This window comes from Cryptomeria japonica, chromosome 7, assembly GCF_030272615.1.
Source record: "Cryptomeria japonica chromosome 7, Sugi_1.0, whole genome shotgun sequence".
NCBI classification, from domain to species: domain Eukaryota; kingdom Viridiplantae; phylum Streptophyta; class Pinopsida; order Cupressales; family Cupressaceae; genus Cryptomeria; species Cryptomeria japonica.
The window spans coordinates 267,200,024-267,215,521 of record NC_081411.1 but is presented as its reverse complement, the minus strand read 5'-3'; positions in this window follow the sequence as shown (position 1 = coordinate 267,215,521).

Genomic DNA, 15,498 nt, shown 5'->3' with positions numbered 1-15,498 from the left:
AAGGAGTGGGAGGCGTAAGGAGACAAAATGAAGAACAGTGGAGTGATAAAGGAGATGAGCAACCATAGACAAAAATCTGAGATGTGCTAATGTCTCAATATGTTCACTACAGGGATGCGTCTCCCATTGTGATCCCCTGGTTCAAACCTCTAGTCAAAAGCCATAATATGGGGGCTGGCCTTTCCAGCAGTTCAATTATAAAAAAATAAAAAATAAGTTAAATCTCTTGTCCTACTGCCTTCCCTAATAGAGATGTTGTTATGGAGGACAGGTGGAGAGCAGTAAGAAAAAGAAAAGATCCATTTGAGCCATCAATCAAGAATAATATAGTTTCATAGCAAAGGTTGCATCACCCCTCATCAAACTTTAATCCCAAATCTGTGGATCAAAATTTATCCTCAATCGGTTGTTCTATGAGAAAAATTTCTAGATCCCCTTCTCCTAATAATGTGGATAAGGACTCCTTTGAAAAGGCTCTTTTAGCAAGATAGAGATCAAGATCTCCACCTACTACTAATCAGGACTTGGGTTCTATTGATTATTCTATTTCTATAGCCAACTATTTATAAAGCTTTGCCTCATGAAGATGATCCTTCCATCTCCTCTTTGCTATGAATTTCAAAAAATTGTCTTGGCATGTATGGAGGATTTCACTCCCTCATTGTAAATATGGAGTAAAGGATACACTAGCCACTTGCAAACTTTATATTGTATTTCTCCAAGAAGTGAAAAATAATGTTCTTCATCTTTCTTCTTTTGTATTCCACATATGTAGAGAGGCCTCCTTTCTTCATACTTCACATATTGAAGGTAGGAGAGGGGTTATCATTGGTTTTTCTTCTTGCGTGATTAAATCTATTAATAAAGGTGAGGACCCTTCACATAGTTGTGTGGATATTTACTTTTATCAATGCACAACCCATTAGTTTATGCTTTATATATACTCCAAATTGTACTTAGGATAGAAGTGAATTATGGGATTGGATGGCAAAAAATACCCTAATCTAAATGGATCATAGGAGGTGACTTCAATTTGGTTGAGCACAAAAACAGATCAAAGTTGGCCCAGCCCTACCAAATTGAGTAATGAAGAATTTGATAAATACTTATAATGTCATAGTTTCATTGGTGTTTTAGATCCTATTCACAACAAAAATCTTAGCCATCACAATAACTATTTTACTTGCCCTAACTATAGGTTTGGAGAGGATAGAAAACTTATTAGACTAGATAAATTCTACATTTCACCTAATCTTTAGGTTGTAGAAGACTCTATAATTAACTTTGTATTAAAGTGGACCATTCCTCTACTCTTTTTGTTCATTTCCCCATCATCTGTACTATTCTTGGAAATTTCAAGTCCAACAATGACTCAAGTTTTTCATACAAACTCAACACTTCTAATATAAAAAGTCCTTTTTGTGTGCCTTCTCTTGTGGGTCTTTGGAAATTTATCCCCAAGCCAAAAGAGGGAGGCTCTTATAGGGAATGATGGTACTAGGCCATTTCATTACTCTAAATTCTTGTGGGCCTTTGGAAGGAAAATGGAATGGAAACATAAACATAAGGAAAAATATCTCAAAGGAAAACTCAAACATAACATAAAATTATTGAATGCAAAGAAAAATGACATAAACTCAAAATCTTCTATAGCTATTTTTTAAAGCCCTATTACAAAAAATGGATAATTATAACGGATGAGGTGAAAAAATTAGAGCTAGAGTACATTAGGCCAAGGAGGATGATAGGGTTCCAAATATGTTTTTAAATTTCTTAACCATAAACATAAAAAAAGAGCATATTAGGACAATTTAAGATGAGAAGGGTCTTCTTTGTACAAAATCAAAAGAGATTTAGTCTTTTTTCAAAATCAATATGAATTTATCTTTTTAAAGAATAATCACATCGATAAGATTTTCAACCTGTTTCAAAAGATATTATAAAAGATCATTGACCCAAAGAAATTAGATGTTGATTATAGCCAAGTTTTAGATTGTAACCTTTGCATTGAAGAATTAGAACATGAAGTTGTCTATGGCTTCTAATAGAAGTTTAGGTATAGATGAACTTTCAATGGAGTTCTATAAAACAGTGTGGTAGATTATTACAGATGAATTTTTATATATTGTATTTAGAATCTTTGAAGTCAAGATCATTAGGGATAGATTTTAACGTGGACCTTATTAACCTAATTTCTAATGGAAAAAAATGAAGATATGATTGTAGGATGACATCCTCTTACTTTGCTCCATGTTTTGGTTGCTAATGCACTTGGATATTTGTTGCAAAAATAAAATCAAATGAAATTAATTAAAGGCATCTCTATCCCTAGTAATGATGTGGCTATCAATTCTCATTTTGTTAATGACAACATGTTTTTTCTTCAAAATTCTAAACAGCATATTTCGAATGTTATGGATGCTATTGGCCTTTATTGCCTAGTTTTATGGTCTAAGTTAGCCCGTCATAAAATTGAATCTCTCATGATAGAAATAGATAAACATCCTCCTTGTATCCCTTCATAATGAAACCAAATTAAACATGGTAAAATCTCTCATTAGCTGGGCATCCCCTTTGGATTGGGTGTTTTTGATTCTGAGGTGTGGAAATGTGGTAATTTTTCTGGATTGCATGTACTCAAACTGAAGAAGACTTGGGGAACTGATGAGAGCAATACACATGCAGATATAGGGTTTGGACATCTTAATAATTTAAAACATTTGGAATTGGAGGGATTTCATAATACAGAAGACTCTAGTTTTGTGAAGGTTTATGGTCTACAGAAACTAAAACTGTCCAGCATTGAAGGTCCGAAGGAGCTCCCAGGGTCAATCGGGAAACTCCGATCACTACAAAAGTTATATATATTCAGGTGTGATAACCTTATGCGGTTATAAGAAGGATTTGGAGATCTGAGCTCCCTTGTTGTGTTTGAGTTGACAAATTCCAAAAGTTTGCAAGAGCACCCATGTGATTTAAAGAAGCTATTGTCATTACACCCACTCAACTTATCCTATTGCCCTAATCTCCTTCACTTATCAGAAGAGATTGAAGACTTACCATGCTTCAAATTTATAAATCTTAGGGGCTGTAGTATGTTGAGTAGTCTCTCTAACAAGGTTTGCGAGTTGTCTTTCTGGAAGAATTAGAATATTAATGAATGGCTATAAGAGCTTTAAGGTGCTTCCCGTCGGCTTCAGTCAATTCATTTGCTTGGAAAGTCTATGCTTAGATGACTGTGAAATTTTGCAAGAATTGTGTGATGATTTTCACTGCTTGGCAGGGTTGAAGACATTAAGCATGTTTGGATGCAAGAGATTATCAAGGCTACCTGAATCTTTCAGCTAGTATTATCAGGGTGTGATGAGTTACAACAATTATGCAGTGACTTTGCATGTCTTAGGGCTCTAAAATATTTGAATTTGTCTAAATGCAAAAGCCTATCCAAACTTCCTGATTGTTTTGGTCAGCTCAGATGCTTGGAAAGCTTAGAATTATCTGGCTGTGATAAGTTATAGGAATTGTGCAGCGACTTTAGATGCCTTGGAGCTCTAAAACACTTGGATCTGTCCAAATGCAAATGCCTGTCCAAACTTCTTGATTATTTTAGCCATCTTAGGTGCTTGAAAAGGTTAGAATTATCAGGAGGTGATAACTGTTAGCATAACATTACCTGCAGTTCAACTCTCCATGATTTACAGATAACCGTTGATGCATGCTCCTTACAATAAGCTATGACTTATGAAACACTTGTGATTGCATGCTATTTGCATGATTTATGCGCTCTTTGTAATAACCTAACTAATGCAAACAACAAGTTAGTCTTCACAATCTCTGAGAACTTCACCGTTGTTTCTACGGTTATTATTGTTTAAATATGTATTTGCATATTGTAAATAATAAGATGGTTAATACAATTTCCTTTCTTAGCTACTCTCGTTTTCATCTTCTGTGCTATTATCTGCAATTTTTCTTTTCTTCTTTTCTAGCTAGATCTTTGTGTAGATCTGTACTCTATTTGGAGGTTTAGCTAAAATTTTACATGGTATCAGAGCAAGGTTGCTAGGAAGAAAAAGATAAACACTTTGATTTGCAGGCACTGAAGATAGAGCTGTTTTAGATTGGAATAACCATTGTATTGAAGGTTTTGTATTTGTATCTTTTTGGAGATATTTTTAAGGAGTGAATGATATATATGTATAAGGGTTGCATATGCAGGTATTGTGGGAGCAATCAACATGGGTGTGAATGGTGTCCCCATTTCTCACATAATGCCTTTCTACTCTGTTTTGGGAATGCATTAGAATCGCAAGCTGGTCCTTCTCCACCTACAAAAATAGTTGATGTACCTTCACCTTCACTTGCGAGTTTGATAGAGATCTTGGCTTCTTCGAATGATACTTCAAATTCTCTTCAGTAGATTCATTCTTGTCTTCTTGATGAGTGAGATATCATCGTATCAGACATTTATCATTTGTTTGTTGAATCTCTCTTTGATCATGATGACAATTTTGAGGACACATGTCTTCTCTTTGATGTCGGCTCACATCAAGTTGCATCTTCTTTTTGTTTGGATTCTCTTGTTTTCTCTCAACCACTCCATGCTACTATCTTGACACATCCTGATTCATATCCGAACAAATCTCACACTTCAATAGTCACTATTCTGGAATCTTGTATGGCAGAGTCAGAGTTCAACATTGGATTGGAGAAACATGAGTATTTTTCAGAATCGTTCATCTTCATTCCTTCATACATTTCACTGGAGTGGGAATTCAGCAGTTTGACAACTCGAGGTTTCTATCTTCCAAAAGGAAGAGGCATCATTTGTTGCAGGGGAACCTACTACAACATTCGTTTTGCTTTATTCTGTATTTACATTGTTTCTCTTCTTTGTGAAGGCACAAATAGCCACTTTCTACAAGACCTTTGATTGCAAGACATTGTAGCATATTAAGTGTCATGCAAAGTTAGTGTCTATTTTGAGGGGGAGTTTTGTTCCCACTGGGGTTTCCCTCTTTCCTCTTTCCTTTCATTAGGCTTCTCTTCTTAGTTAGACTTAAGGGGGGGTGTTAGCATAATACTACCTGCAATTCAACTCTCTGTGATTTACGAATAGCTGCTGATACATGCTCCTTAAAATAAGCTGTGACTTATGGAAAATTTGTGATTGCATGATTAATGCACTCTTTGTAATAAGGTAACTAATGCGAACAACAAGTTAGTCTTCACAATCTCCGAAAACTTCACTGCCATTTCTACAGTTACTATTGTATAAATCTGTATTTGCATATTGTAAATGATAAGATGGTTAATACAATTTCCTTTCTTAGTTGCTCTAGTTTTCATCTTCTGTGCTATTATCTGCAATTTTGCTTTTCTTCTTTTCTAGCTAGATCTTTGTGTAGATCTGTTTTCTATTTGCAGGTTTAGCTAAAATTTTACAATAACGTACAAGAATTGAGCAGCGACTTTGGATGCCTTGGAGCTTTAAAATATTTAGATTTGTCCAAATGCAAAAGCTTGTCTAAACTTCCTGATTGTTTTGGTCAGCTTGAATGCTTAGAAAGCTTAGAATTATCAGGGTATGGAAAGATACAAGAATTGTGCAGAGACTTTGGATTCCTTAGAGCTCTTAAATACTTGGATCTGTGCGAATGCAAAAGCCTATCCAAATTGTTTCAGTCAGCCTGGATGCTTGGAACCGCTGGATTTATCAATGTGCTCTAACCTGGAGGAGCTTTCTAGCGATTTTCACTGCCTGACATCAGTAATAAAATTAGACCTTTCATATTGGGAGAGCCTAGGTGAAAAATGGATGGACATTGTAGGGTCTATTCAAACCTTGTGGCGGTTAAATATTTCACATAGTGAAAAGATGATCAGGCGGTGGATAGAAATGCAGAGGGAAAAAGAAGACTGGAATGTCGTGGTGCTAACAGGATCTTCTTGGGAGGTAGGAGTGATTATTTATCTGCAATTGATAATTATATCTTATATTTGAATTTATTTCATTTGCAGCGAGCGAAAGATTTGAATCATTCCATTACATGCCTTGCTTTGCAGGAAACTGAGGAGGGACGGAAAGCTTTGATGTTGAAGGCAGCGGCAACAAAGATATTTGACGAAGAAGGTCTACTAACTGACATTCATGGACGCCCCTTCTATTCATCTTCCCTTCCACCCGCCTCTTGTCTCATCTTCATTATTGAAGATTATGGGTATAGTCGCCCTCAAATAGAGGGTAAGTTATTCGAAAAGGGTACGCAATAGCTAGAAGTGAACACAAGGGCCTGGTCAATCATATATGCCGGCAGACATTTCAGTGCATTTCCATCTGAGGTGACAAAGATGATTGTCGCTTACACACCTTCAAGCAAGAAGACTTCCTTATTCTTTGGTAAGGTGTCTGCTACACTCCCCCAAATCCATGGAAGATACACCTCTGTTTTCAGGAGCAGATTTGGTTCAGAAGTAAAAGCAATAAAATGTCCGTCCGTATGGGAAGATGTCTCGTATATATTAAATGAACCAGCATTTTTGTTAAGAGGTCTAAGTGAAAGCAATGTGGAAATCCTGAGAGCAATGCTGCAAACAGATTTCCTCCTTAAGAACTGTCTGCAGGTATTTATTGATTTTTTAGTTACTTAGTTTCAGACTTTTATTATGAATCAAAAGGCCAATGCCAGTCTGTAACGCTACATATAGTTTATAACGAAAATTGTAGGTGAAGCTCATGGATTTACAAGGAAAAGTGATATTACTTCTCCAACAAAGCCTACTCATATCCAAGATGCGCTATTCAACATTCAATGATAAATATATGAAGATGCAACACAGCCATCACAATCTGGTAGAAGTGGTCTGGGTTCCAGATTGTGATGAGACGGAGGAGGATGAGTTCAAGAGAGTTGCTGCAAAGGTTCCATGGCCAGTGGTCCCTAATCCATGGTTGATTCAACGGTCATTACGGCATTTGTTTTCTTTAATAGAAGTCCCAGACAATTTGTCGTCATGGTCTCCAGCAATAGTGGTGGTGTTGGATGGCAAAGGAAGAATCTCCAACAAGAATGCATGGGAGATGATAGAAAGATGGGGAGAAGAGGCATTTCCATAAGGGTCGTGAAGAAGAGCTCAGAAAATCAGAATGGGAGAAGATGTTCAATTACAATCAATTTCTTTTTCAAAATCTGCCCTTAACTAAAACAGTTAAGTAGTTTGAAATTTTGTTTGATCATTCCATTGATGATGTATGATATATGATATGATTAATGTGTGTTTTCTCTGATAACAGGTGAAAGAGGGATTAACATGTGCAGAAATTATGTTGCTGTTTGTGGGTAAAGCGCTTGACATGTTGGAGTTCAGTGCTGAGGTTGAGTATGCTCTCGCCAAGTTGAAAAGTCATTTTCAACCGTATCCTAATTATAAAAACATTAATAGAAAGATTATAAAGGAGATAAGCACCATTTCCAGCATCTCAGTGATTGAAGCAGACAGATTTTGGGAGCGCATGAAGTATTTGTACAACGATTTGACAAGAATGGGAAAGGATGAAAAAATCCTGGAAATGAGAAGTATGGTATTTGGTATTATTAGTGCAGAAGTTGGAAGTGTGAGAGACGAGGAGATAAGAGTAATAGTGGTGGATGAGAAGGGCGAGATGGTCACTAGTACATTTGGCTTCAAATTCCGACGGCAGTTCGTCGGGATTCCAACTACAATTCATCGGACTGCCGACGAGCAACGCCGTTGAAAACTTGTAGTCGGACATTTCGACGGTGCTCACGACCGTCGGAATTTCGACGAAGCTGAAGACTCTTCCGACGACGACGACGACCATGACTGCGCTTAGCCGTCGGTAAAACTCCATAAGTCGTTGGAATTCCGCCGCCTTGTAGGTAATGTTTCAACGGCTCAGGCGTCGAAATAAATTGGAATTCCTACGACCCCCTCATTGCTTAGCTTACATTTGTAAATGGGAATTATGACGTCATTAAGTAGACTTGATATACAAGAGTGGTAGGCTTACATGTGTACCATTAAAGTAATAAAGAGGAAACTGTATAGTAAGTGTTAAAAGCATCTAAAATGTTATTGAATAGTTTATAGGTACATATATAAATAGTTCTCTTAGTCAAATTATGTATTTTTTTCATTTATACATGTATTGGTCATCTAGAAGCATATTTAGATGCTTTTACTAGTTCATACAACACGGAAGTCGGGAGGTGACGTGGAGGAGCTGGACATAGAAAGGAGGAGATACAGGACAGAGAGAGGTGGCAAAAAAGGCAGGCTACCAGTTGTGGTAGAGACCAGTCAATGATAGCGTAATGATGGAGTGATAAGGGGGCCACAGTTGGTGGAGAGATAAGGGCGCGCATGGATGGAGTGATAAGAAGGCCATGGTCAGAGTGCAGAAATAAGGAGCAGGGAGGCATAAGGAGACATAAGGACGCAGATGGAGTGACAAGGAGGTCACAGATGGAGTGGAGAGATAAGGAGTGGGAGGCGTAAGGACACAAAATGAAGAACAATGGAGTGATAAAGGAGATGAGCAACCATAGAGAAATTTGAGATGTGCTAATGTCTCAATATGTTCACTACAGGGATGCGTTTCCCATTGTGATCCCCTGGTTCAAAGCTCCAGTCAAAAGCGATAATATGGGGCTGGCTCTTTCCAGCAGTTCAATTATAAAAAAAGAAAAAAAACTTAAATCTCTTGTCCTACTGCCTTCCCTAATAGAGATGTTGTTATGGAGGATAGGTGGAGAGCAGTAAGAAAAAGAAAAGATCCTTTTGATCCATCAATCAAGAATAATATAGTTTCATAGCAAAGGTTACATCAAACTTTAATCCCAAATCTGTGGATCAAAATTTATCCTCAATCAGTTGTTCTATGAGAAAAAGTTCTAGATCCCCTTCTCCTAATAATGTGGATAAGAATTGCTTTGAAAAGGCTCTTTTAGGAAGATAAAGATCAAGATCTCCACCTACTACTAATCAGGACTTGGGTTCTATTGATTATTCTATTTCTATAGCCAACTATTTATAAAGCTTTGCCTCATGAAGAGGATCCTTCCATCTCCTCTTTGCTATGAATTTCAAAAAATTGTCTTGGCATGTATGGAGGATTTCAGTCCCTCATTGTAAATATGGAGTAAAGGATACAATAGCCACTTGAAAATTTTATATTGTATTTCTCCAAGAAGTGAAAAATAATGTTCTTCATCTTTCTTCTTTTGTATTCCACATATGTAGAGAGGCCTCCTTTCTTCATACTTCACATATTGAAGGTAGGAGAGGGGTTATCATTGGTTTTTCTCCTTGCGTGAATAAATCTATTAATAAAGGTGAGCACCCTTCACATAGTTGTGTGTGGATATTTACTTTTATCAATGCACAAACCATTAGTTTATGCTTTATATATGCTCCAAATTGTACTTAGGATAGAAGTGAATTATGGGATTGGATGGCAAAAACTTTCCTAATCAAAATGGGTCATAGGAGGTGACTTCAATTTGGTTGAGCACAAAAAAGGATCAAAGTTGGCCTAGCCCTAGCGAATTGAGTAATGAAGAATTTGATAAATGGGTAAGTGCACCAAGATGGTGAACAAAAAGGGGGGTATAAGTGTCCATTTTTTTTTATTTTTTATTTTTACTGAAAAACAAGTAAACCTGAACTTCAAAGAGCTATTTGAAGGTCATGCACTCAAAACTAGGAGTTGAGAAAACAATAAGAATTTTAGTACTCTGAATCTAGTTTCTAAACTACTAATTTTTTTAAAAATTGGATAAGATTAAGAGGGTCAAACCTTTCACGCATGAAAAACTATTACTGATTTTTTCAAAAAAATATAACATAGTTGTTTTCGTGCATTGCACAAAATATATAGTTAGATTTAGTATTTTGCAAAACCCTTTGGTAGGGTGATAGGTAAGAGTGAGATCTAGAAGTTGTGTATTTTTTTGTAATTTTTCATTGATTATTTTATTTTTTATGATTTTTGGAAGTGATCGCATCCTGAAACTTTGGTACGTGTTCGTGTGCTGGGCATAACTTGCATCAAAATAATCGAAAATGCAATTTTTTTTTTTAAGGGTATAGAATCTAGTATAGAACAATAATATATAATTTATTTTTAATTTGGTAAAGTATATCAAAAGTTATTAAAAAAATGGTAGACATATGTCTGTGAGGACTGTCAAGGCACTGATAAAGAAAATTAAAGTTTACTATGCTAATGTTGTCCATAAATTAAAAAAATTATATTGTCAGAAAACTAAGAAGATGTGTGAGATTATGGTGGTAATTTTAGAGATACCCACTTCATCATTTGTAAACCTGATGACGATGAAGTTAAGAAATCATGGTGGAGGATGAAAAAACATGTAAAGGAACAAAAAAGGGGGGAAAATGGGCTTGCAAGCCTTAGGGTCATTTTCCAACCCTCTTACCAAGCCAAAAACCGCACGGGTTTTGAAGAACCAAAAGTACTATTCACAGTTCTAAATAACCTGTATGGGTTATGAAGAACTAGAAATAAATTTTTTTGTTTCACAAAACCTGTATGGGTTATGAAGAACTAAAAACATTTTTTTTTGTTTCACAAAACCCGTACGGGTTATGAAGACATAATAATGTATGCTTGTAAACTTAGCATTTACTACACATGTTTTAGACATACCTAGACAATATGTGTTTATGTATGTATATATGCATATCTATAGTTATATATACATATATTTATATAGATATATGTATCTATGTTTGTATATATATATATATATATATATATATATATATATATATATATATATATATATATATATATATATATATATATATATATATATATATATATATATATATATATATATATATATATATATATATATGTTTGTATACATGCATGTACCTCTTCTCTCTCTCTCTCTCTCTCTCTCTCTCTCTCTCTCTCTCTCTCTCTCTCTCTCTCTCTCTCGTCTTACTTCCCTCATCATTGTCTTTGTCTACTCTGAGCCCTAATTATCTTCCTTGAGTTCTATCTCATCTCTCTCCCCCTCACACTTCTCTATTTTTTGATTCTCTCACCCTTTTCTCCTTCTTGTTCTTTCTCTACCTCATGTCTCTCACCCTTTCCTCCTGGGTTAGTGCAGGATCAAGGGGGGCCAAAAAGTGGCGATGTGAAAAAAATAGCCTTCTTCACTCGCCTAAAAACGTGAAAATCCATGTTGACTTTTTGCTTGTCCTGGGTGTCAGTACACCTTGGCCTGGTAATTACCTATGCAAATCAGATATCGAATAAAATCGGATATCGGATAAAATCCGATATCCGATTTTTATTTGTAATTTTAATTTAAAAAATATATTATATGTTACATATTATATAATACATATCATATAATACAATATTATATTATATATAATATTGTATAATATAATATAATATAATATAATATTGTATTATATTATATATTATATAATATTGTATTATATTATATATTATAATATAATATTATATATAATATAATATAATATAATATAATACGTATTATATAATACAATATTATATATAATATAATATAATATAATATAATATAATATAATATAATATAATATAATATTATATTATATTATATATAACATAATATTATATTATATAATATAACATAATATTATATTATATAATATAATATTATATTATATTATATATTATATATTATATAATATTGTATTATATTATAATATATAATATAATATAATATTATATTATATATTATATATTATAATATATATAATATAATACAATACGTATTATATAATATAATAATATATTATTATATTATATATGTTATTTAAAAAAATTTAAGTGTTGAAATCGAATATCCGATTTTCTGAGACTTTTATATTTCAATAGTGACAGTCCCGTGAGTCATTTTTAACTCACGGGTCGCGCTAATTCGTCAAAATCCGATATCCGCTCCATCCGATATTCGGTTTTTTGACAAAAAATTGCTAAAAAATAGATTTAGAGGTAAGAATTTTGTCATTTTGAATCATTTTCATTCATTTTATTTGTAATCAAATACCTGATTGTTTAAATTTATTTACTAAATTTAATTGTTTACATTCAATTAGGTTAAAAATGGGGGATAACAATGAAAACACTGACCAACCACAATTGCAATAACCAAACCCTCATTTGCCAAACCCCCCCTCAATTCAAGATTTGATTGCACAAAATTTGAATGAATTGAGGGGGATTGCAGAAGTATATCGTAGGAGCTCTTGTCTAAACCCATTGTTTGATCCTCTCACGTCGATCGTAAAAAGCATGGAAACCATGACTGAGGAGCACGATGCCGCCCTTTTGTGGCAAGATTCTATGAAGAAAAAATATGCAGATGGCTTGTCGTATAAGGATATCAAGGATCTTGAGATATCCAAAGCCGAAATTGCCTCATTGTTTGTCAATCCCCGTACTGGTCAGCCCGTAGATCCCAAAAAAACAAAAGTTTCTATCAAATGGTGCACAAATGATGGGATTGTGAAATTTTTTTGGGATCGTTGGTGGATGGCTTTTGACAAACCACCCAACAACAATCTTGATATCCCCTTCTATTTCATAAAAAAATTGTATGCTGAGTTTGTTTTACACAAACATGTGAACTACTTTGACATCCAACCTTTCCAAGGTGTAGGTTTAGGTATGCCCCAAAATAGACCTGGGGCAGTCAGAGTAGTCCAGGGCCCATATGTCCCCCCTCCTTCTGTTGATCCCCCACCTGCAGTTCAGCATCCTGATATCATTTGTGAGGTGGCTTCACGGACCATATCAGCTATTCACTCTTTGAGTAGCCTTTTGGTTTCTCAAGCTGCGTCAGTAGCTCAGCCTACTCTTGATGGTAGTGGTGCATCCGATGCCGGTGACACGTCATCCTTAGCTCCACATATATGTGTGCCCCATAGTTGTGTCATGTGTGGGCACATATGCTTGGGTCCAGTTGGACAGCCCGTTGATCCTCCTATGGACAGTGCTGATTATGAGGTGCATGATGCACCAGATGTTATTACACAGACTGGAGGATACCCTAGGGAGTCCTCACATGCTAGAGGCGAGGAGGCACCATCATCATACATTGATGATGTAGTGGTAAGATTTGTATTTTCACAGTTCATGTTATATTTTAATTAATATTTATAAATTAGATAATATTAAGTACTAATTTTTATTTACATGGTCTATTTAACAATTGATGACTGAGGATGAGTTGAGACAGATTCAGGAGGGCACCTTATCGGCCATTTCATTTGGCCTGGATAGCTTGATGGTACATATTATTGCACCTAGTCATTTGTATTTTATTGTACATACATGCTCATCATTTATATTTGTATTAATTAGATTATGTAGTAACTTGCATGTATATCTTATTTTACTCTTGTAGGGCACAAGCAGCATGAGTGCGGTGCAGTGTGATCTAGGATCTAGTAGTGCAATTGGAGACAAGACAAAGGTAATTGAATGCAAATATGATTGAATGAATAGTTTAAATAACTTATAGTGATTATACATGTCTAGACATAGATTGATAGTTTCATATACTTGTTGTGTATATATACAAAGAACTCTTGGCTTCAAATCCTTGATGATTACACCCAGTATACCTGAAGAAGAAGAAGAGATGCCTCGAGTAGATGTGTGTTTATTTTATTATTTGATTAGTAGATATAATTTGTTATTATCAGTGACAATTATATGCTAACTTGTATCAATGTCATGTTTCTGACCATATGTAGGTTGTGTATCAAAATATTCAAAACATACCTCCTCTACCCAAGACATACATCAAGAGTCCTGCAAAGTTGAAGAGAAAACGTGGAGATGAGGTAAACATGAATAGTTCAATTAAATAGTTCATTTTTATGTTAACTTTTCGATTGTGAATTATATAATATAACTAGTATTAATCATGGTTTGTTTTTCTTGTGCAGGATCCTTCAGAGCCGAGCAGTGCGGCGAAGAGGATCGATTTTGATGATCCATCAGCAGCTTAGGATGTTATAGATAGTTTTGGGATGCTTACATGTCTAGTTGGCATGTATATTTTGTATATGGACATACATTCATGTATTTAGACATACATTTTGTTTCAGTTGGCGTTTATGCCATATTTGTGTATGGACATACATTTGTAATCATTTGACATTTTTATATATACAGAAGTTGATATTCGATCATATAAATTGTTGCTCATCTGTGCGTGGTGTTATCATGGAAATATTTAATCTTCATTCCAATAATTAACAATGGTTAATAATGGCTATTTAATGAACAATACAATTCATTTCATTTCATCATAAGTGTTGTTTTTATAATGAACAATATAATTCATTTAATGAACAATACAATACAATTTATTTAATAAACAATACAATTCATTTAATCAACAGTACAATACAATTCATTCAATGAACAATACAATTCATTTAATGAACAATACCCTACGCATGCTCCTATTTTGCCCCCCCACTCGATCGAACGCTCGGGGTCATACCCTACCGGTGTCGTCCCTTGAGCGCCCTAAGTGCTCAAAATTGTCAAACATGTACAAGCCTTAACTCGAAATCCGTGGCACCTACGAATGATCCAATTGAACCTATGGGGTCACAAGAGGGGTCCCTACAAAAGCCTATCTCAGTTTTTCAAGTTTTCCTACGGTTTTATTAGGGCAGCAATTTTTCGGGTTGGCGAAAAAATCGTCAATCTCACTCAATCGAATGTTGTCGCGTGACCAATTTCTTGTTCAGCTCATTACAATGACGAACCATTGGCTCTGACATGGCCAGTTAGGCATAATTACCCTACGCATGGTCCTGTTTTGCCCCCCCCACTCGATCAAACGCTCGGGGTCATACCCTACCGAAGTCGTCCCTTGAGCGCCCTAAGTGCTCAAAATTGTCAAACTTTGACGGGCCCTAACTCGGAATCCCTGACACCTGCAAATGATCCATTTGAAACTACGGGGCCATGAGAGGGGTCCCTACAAAATCCTATCTCTGTATTTCAAGTTTCCCTACGGTTTTATTAGGGCAGTGATTTTTTGGTTGGTGAAAAAATCGTCAGTCTCACTCAATGGAATGTTGTCACATGCTCGATTTCTCGTTCTGCTTGTCGCGATGATGAATCGTTGGCTACAACATGTCCAGTTAGGCATTATTACCCAATGCATGCTCCTTTTTTTCCCCCCCACTCGATCGAATGCTCGGGGTCATACCCTATCGGCGTCGTCCCTTGAGCGCCCTAAGTGCTCAAAATTGTCAAACTTTGACGGGCCCTAACTCAGAATCTGTGGCACCTTTGAATGATCTATTTGAACCTATATGGCAGCCTATCTTGGTTTTTCAAGTTTCCCTACGGTTTTATTAGGGCAGCAATTTTTCGGTTGGTGAAAAAAATCGTCAATCTCACTCAATGGAATGTTGTCG